The 6102-nt window shown below is 65.5% G+C and overlaps 2 long non-coding RNA genes across 9 annotated transcripts; both read left to right on the top strand.

Annotated features, from left to right (window-relative positions):
- The first annotated feature begins 1328 nt into the window (after positions 1-1328).
- On the top strand, positions 1329-1865 carry LOC137848892 (uncharacterized). Its single transcript, XR_011091563.1, has 2 exons — positions 1329-1426; positions 1611-1865. It is a non-coding gene; the product is annotated as an uncharacterized lncRNA (long non-coding RNA).
- A 2899-nt stretch (positions 1866-4764) lies between these two features.
- LOC137848893 (uncharacterized) lies at positions 4765-6094 on the top strand. 8 transcript variants are annotated; one of them, XR_011091569.1, is made up of 3 exons: positions 4765-5080; positions 5111-5202; positions 5325-6094. It is a non-coding gene; the product is annotated as an uncharacterized lncRNA (long non-coding RNA). The 8 variants fall into 8 exon arrangements; XR_011091570.1 differs by having other exon boundaries at positions 4766-5080; positions 5142-5202; XR_011091567.1 differs by having other exon boundaries at positions 4766-5080; positions 5111-5171; positions 5293-6094.
- Positions 6095-6102: the final 8 nt, after the last annotated feature.

Here is a 6102-nt window from a genome sequence, read left to right as displayed (position 1 = left end):
ACCTGTGCTCAGGGTGCTGAGGGGGGGCCCTGAGACCCCCCCGAGACCCCCCCCCTAGACAATGGGACCCCCCCCGGGATGTTGGGACCCCCCCCGGGGTGATGGGACCCCCCCCGGGGCAGCGGGACCCCCACTCAAACCAGGACCCCCCCAGGACCCAGGGTCCCCCAGCGCCACCCCCTCAGCACCCACCTGTGCTCAGGGTGCTGAGGGGCCCGGGACCCCCCCCCAGGACGATGGGACCCCCCCCGGGATGTTGGGACCCCCCCCCGGGGTGATGGGACCCCCCCCCCGGCCGACAGGACCCCCCCCAAGGCAGTGAGACCCCCACTCACACCGGGAAGCCAGCAGGACCCCAGCGCCACCCCCCCAGCACCCACCTGTGCTCTGAGTGCTGAGGGGGGGGCCCTGAGACCCCCCCGGGACCCCCCCCGGGGTGATGGGACCCCCCCCAGGACAACGGGACCCCCCCCGGGGCAGCGGGACCCCCCACTCAAACCAGGACCCCCCCAGGACCCTGGGTCCCCCCAGCGCACCCCCCTCAGCACCAACCTGTGCTCAGAGCGCTGAGGGGGGGGCCCGAGACCCCCCCGGGACCCCCCCCCGGGGTGATGGGACCCCCCCCCAGGACAACGGGACCCCCCCCGGGGTGATGGGACCCCCCCCAGGTCAGCGGGACCCCAACTCAAACCAGGACCCCCCCAGGACCTCGGGTCCCCCAGCACCACCCCCTCACCACCCACCTGTGCTCTGAGTGCTGAGGGGGGGGCCCAGAGACCCCCCCGGGACCCCCCCCGGGTGATGGGACCCCCCCCAAGATGATGGGACCCCCCCCCGGGGTGATGGGACCCCCCCCCGGGGCAGTGGGACCCCCACTCAAACCAGGACCCCCCCAGGACCCTGGGTCCCCCCAGCGCCCCCCCCAGCACCCACCTGTGCTCAGGGTGCTGAGGGGGGGGCCCGGGACCCCCCCCCCCGGACGATGGGACCCCCCCCCGGGGTGATGGGACCCCCCCCAGGGCAGTGGGACCCCCACTCAAACCAGGACCCCCCCAGGACCCTGGGTACCCCAGCGCCACCCTCTCAGCACCCACCTGTGCTCAGAGCGCTGAGGGGGGGGCCCTGAGACCCCCCGGGACCCCCCCTGGGATGAAGGGACCCCCCCCAAGACAACGGGACCCCCCCCGGGGTGATGGGACCCCCCCCAAGGCAGTGGGACCCCCACCCACACCAGGACCCCCCCAGGACCTCAGGTCCCCCAGCGCACCCCCCTCACCACCCACCTGTGCTCAGAGTGCTGAGGGGGGCCCTGAGACCCCCCTGGGACCCCCCCCTGGGATGAAGGGACCCCCCCCCAGGGTGATGGGACCCCCCCCCGGGGTGATGGGACCCCCCCCCGGGGCAGTGGGACCCCCACTCAAACCAGGTCCCCCAGCGCACCCCCCTCAGCACCCACCTGTGCTCAGAGCGCTGAGGGGGGGGGCCCTGAGACCCCCCCGGGACCCCCCCTGGGATGAAGGGACCCCCCCCCGGACAATGGGACCCCCCCCCGGGGTGATGGGACCCCCCCCGGGGCGGTGGGACCCCCACCCACACCAGGACCCCCCCAGGACCCTGGGTCCCCCAGCACCACCCCCTCAGCACCCCCCTGTGCTCAGGGTGCTGAGGGGGGGCCCTGAGACCCCCCCGGGACCCCCCCCAGGATGAAGGGACCCCCCCCGAGTGATGGGACCCCCCCAGGGCAGTGGGACCCCCACTCAAACCAGGATCCCCCCAGGACCCTGGGTCCCCCAGCGCCCCCCCCTCAGCACCCAGCACTGAGACCCCCCCTGGGGGGGTGGGGGGGGCGCTGGGACCCCCCCCCCCGCACCTGGAACCCCCCCCCCCCCAAAAAAAAAAACTGGGGACCCCCCCCAGGAGCCTTGGGACATCCCCTTTGGACACCGGGGGGGGGGGCACCCCAAAGTGGGACCCCCCCAGGCTTCTCCTGGGGACCCCCCCCCCAGTGTGGGGACCCCCCCGGGAGCCCCCCCAAAAGCACTGGGGGACCCCCAGGACCCCCCCCCCCGTTGTTCTCTGTGCCCCCCCCCCCAAAAAAAATAAAGTGGGGGAGCCCCCAGGCGGCTGTGGAGTGTGTTTGGGGGGGGGCTTATGGGGGTGGGGGGGGGCTTTTGGGGTTGGGGGGGGCTATGGGGGTACTGGGGGGATCTTATGGGGGTACTGGGGGGCTTATGGGGGGGGTCTTTTGGGGTTGGGGGGGGCTATGGGGGTCCTATGGGGGTGTGGGGGGTATTGGGGGGGGCTATGGGGGGGTCTTATGGGGGTGGGGGGGTTATGGGGGGGTCTTTTGGGGTTGGGGGGGGCTATGGGGGGGTCTTATGGGGGGTGGGGGGATATTGGGGGGCTATGGGGGGGTCTTATGGGGTACTGGGGGGGTTATGGGGGGGGTCTTTTGGGGTTGGGGGGTCTATGGGGGTCCTATGGGGGTGTGGGGGGGTTATTGGGGTACTGGGGGAGGGGTCTTATGGGGTGGGGGGGGGTTATGGGGGGGTCTTTTGGGGTTGGGGGGGGCTACAGAGGTCTTATGGGGTTGGGGGGGGCTACAGGGGTCCTATGGGGGGGTCTTATGGGGGTACTGGGGGGGTTATGGGGGGGGTCTTTTGGGGTTGGGGGGGGCTATGGGGGTCCTATGGGGGTGGGGGGGGTATTGGGGGGGTTATGGGGGGGTCTTTTGGGGTACTGGGGGGGCTATGGGGGTACTGGGGGGGTCTTATGGGGGTGGGGGGGGTAAGGGGGGGTCTTTTGGGGTTGGGGGGGGCTATGGGGGTCCTATGGGGGTGGGGGGGGGGCTTGGGGGGCTATGGGGGGGTCTTATGGGGTACTGGGGGGGTTATGGGGGGGGTCTTTTGGGGTTGGGGGGGCTATGGGGGTCCTATGGGGGGGTCTTATGGGGGTGGGGGGTCTTATGGGGGGGTCCTTTGGGGTTGGGGGGGGGCTATGGGGGTACTGGGGGGGTTATGGGGGGGTCTTTTGGGGTTGGGGGGGGCTATGGGGTGGTATAGGGGTCCTATGGGGGGTCTTATGGGGTTGGGGGTTATGGGGGGGGTATGGGGGGGGTCCTATGGGGCTGGGGAGGGGCTGGGGGGGTTCCTGTGGGGCTCGGGGGGGGGGTCCCAGTGGGGCTTTATGGTGTTGGGGGGGTTCCTATAGGGCTGCAAGGGATCCTATAGGGACACGGGGGGGGGGGGCTGCAACGGGTGGGGGGCGTCTGGGGGTCTATAGGGGCTCGCTCTATAGGGACCTATAGGGGGGCAATGGGGGGCCTATAGGGGACATATAGGGGGCTATATGGCCCTATGGGGGGCTCTATGGGGCCTATGGGGGGGCAATGGGGGTCTATAGGGACATATAGAGGGCTATATGGGGCCTTTGGGGGGATATATGGCCCTATGGGGGGCTATATGGGTCCGGGGGGGGGACCTATGGGGGCTATATGGGGCCTATGGGGGGATATAGGGCTCTCTGGGGGGGCTATGTGGGGCCTATAGGTGCCTATATGGCCCTATGAAGGGCAATATGGGGTCTATAGGGGGCTGTATGGCCCTACGGGGGGTTTACAGGGCTCTATGGGGCCTATAGGTGCCCATATGGCTCTATGGGGGGTCTACAGGGCCCTATGGGGGGCTATATGGGGCCTGTGGGTGCCTATATGGCCCTGTGGGGGGCTACATGGGGTCTATAGGGGGCTATATGGGGCTTATAGGTGCCTATATGGCCCTATGGGGGGCCTATAGGACCCTATGGGGGGCTATATGGGGCCTGTGGGTGCCTATATGGCCCTATGAACAGCAATATGGGGTCTATAGGGGGCTATATGGCCCTACGGGGGGTCTACAGGGCCCTATGGGGGGCTATATGGGGCTTGTAGGTGCCTATATGGCCCTCTGGGGGGCTACATGGGGTCTATAGGGCCCTCTGGGGGGGCTATATGGGGCCTATAGGTGCCCATATGGCCCTGTGGGGGGCTATACGGGGCCTGTATGGCCCTATGGGGTCTCTATAGGGCCCCACGGCCCCTCCCCCCACGTGGCCTGGCAGCAGGTGCGCCCGGCTCCTCATTAGCATAGCCCCGCCCCCCTCTGCGCACGACTCCTCATTAGCATAACCCCGCCCCCTTTGCACGCGGCGCCGCGCTCGTTAGCATAGCCCCGCCCCCTCCCCGGTCACGTGCCCCGCGGCGCGGGCTCCGCTCGGGGGGGTGGGGGCGCGCCACGTGGTCGCCTTCATTTGCATAGCCCCGCCCCACGCGTCAGGTGACCCCGCGGGTCACGTGCCTCGGGCACTGGGGGGGGGGGAGGGGGGAGCGAGCGGGAGGCCGAGGCCCCGCCCCCTTCCCCGTTGGCGCGCGCCGCGTCACGTGACCCCTCCCCCCAATCCCAATTCTCCCGCCCTTTTTTTTTTTGGGGGGGGGGGGGGGAGGAACTTCCGCTTCCGGCGCGCGCGCGCGGCCCCGCCCCGCCCCCCCTCGGCCCCTCCCCTCGCGCCGGCGGCGGCCGCAGCTGCGCCACGAGCGGGAGCCATGGGAGGGACCCCCCGGGACCCCAGCCCGGTACCGGGACACGGGCGGGGGGGGGACAGGGGGGACAGGGGGGGGTACGGGGGGGCGAGGGGGGGCTGAGGGGGGCTGGGGGGGGCGGGGGGGGGGCGGGGAGGGGGGCGTGAGGGGGAAGGGGGGGGAGGGGGCAGGGGGGGTGGGGGGGGGCGCTGAGGGGAAGGAGAGGGGTTGGGGGGGGTGGGGAGGGAAATAAGGGAGGTTTTTTGGGGGGGTTATGGGGGAAATAAAGGGGTTTTTGGGGGTTGTGAGGTGGAAGAGGGAGTGTTGGGGAAGTTGTGAGGTAAATGAGGGAGTTTGGGGGGTTTATGAGGTAAATAAAGGAGTTTTTGGGAGATTATGAGGTAAATAAAGGAGTTCTTGGGGGGTTTGTGAGGTAAACGAGGGAGTTTTTTGAGGTTTATGAGGTAAAAGAGGAGGTTCGGGGGGGTTATGAGGTAAATAAAGGAGTTTTGGGGGGATTATGAGGTAAATAAAGGGGTTTTTGGGGGTTGTGAGGTGAAAGAGGGAGTACTGGGGAAGTTGTGAGGTAAATAAGGGAGTTTGGGGTGTTTATGAGGTAAATAAAGGAGTTTTGGGGGGGTTGTGAGGTAAATGAGGGAGATTTTTGAGGTTTATGAGGTAAAAGAGGAGGTTCGGGGGGGTTATGAGGTAATAAACGAGTTTGGGGGGGTTCTGAGGTAAATAAAGGAGTTTTTGGGGGATTTGTGAGGTGGAAGAGGGAGTATTGGGGAAGTTGTGAGGTAAATGGGGGAGTTCGGGGGGGTTGTGAAGTAAATGAGGGAGTTTTGTGAGGTAAATAAAGGATTTTTGGGAAGATAATGAGGTAAATAAAGGAGTTTGGGGGGGTTTGTGAGGTAAATGAGGGAGTTTTGGGGGGTTGTGAGGTAAATAAAGGAGTTTTTGGGGGGTTGTGAGGTAAATGAGGGAGTTTGAGGGGGTTATGAGGGAAATGGGCGAGTTTTGGGGGGGTTTGTGAGGTGAAAGAGGGAGTATTGGGGAAGTTGTGAGGTAAATAAACGAGTTTGGAGGGGTTAGGAGGTAAATAAAGGAGTTTTTGGGAGATTATGAGGTAAATAAAGGAGTTTTTGGGGGGTTTGTGAGGTGAAAGATGGAGTATTGGGGAAGTTATGAGGTAAATAAGGGAGTTTGGGGGGGTTACGAGGTAAATGAAGGAGTTTTGGGGAGTTTATGAGGTAAATACAGGAGTTTTGGGGGGGTTGTGAGGTAAACGAGGGAGTTTTTTGAGGTTTATGAGGTAAAAGAGGAGGTTCGGGGGGTTATGAGGTAAATAAAGGAGTTTTGGGGAGATTATGAGGTAAATGAGGGAGTTTGGGGGGGGTTGTGAGGTAAATAAACGAGTTTGGCGGGGTTACGAGGTAAATAAAGGAGTTTTGTGGAGATTATGAGGTAAATAGAGGAGTTCTGGGGGGTTTGTGAGGTAAATGAGGGAGCTTGGGGTGTTTATGAGGTAAATAAAGGAGTTTTCG

The sequence above is a fragment of the Anas acuta genome, unplaced genomic scaffold, assembly GCF_963932015.1.
Source record: "Anas acuta unplaced genomic scaffold, bAnaAcu1.1 SCAFFOLD_364, whole genome shotgun sequence".
NCBI lineage: Eukaryota > Metazoa > Chordata > Aves > Anseriformes > Anatidae > Anas > Anas acuta.
Note: the sequence above shows the minus strand (reverse complement) of the source record. Positions and strands in the feature narration are given on the sequence as shown.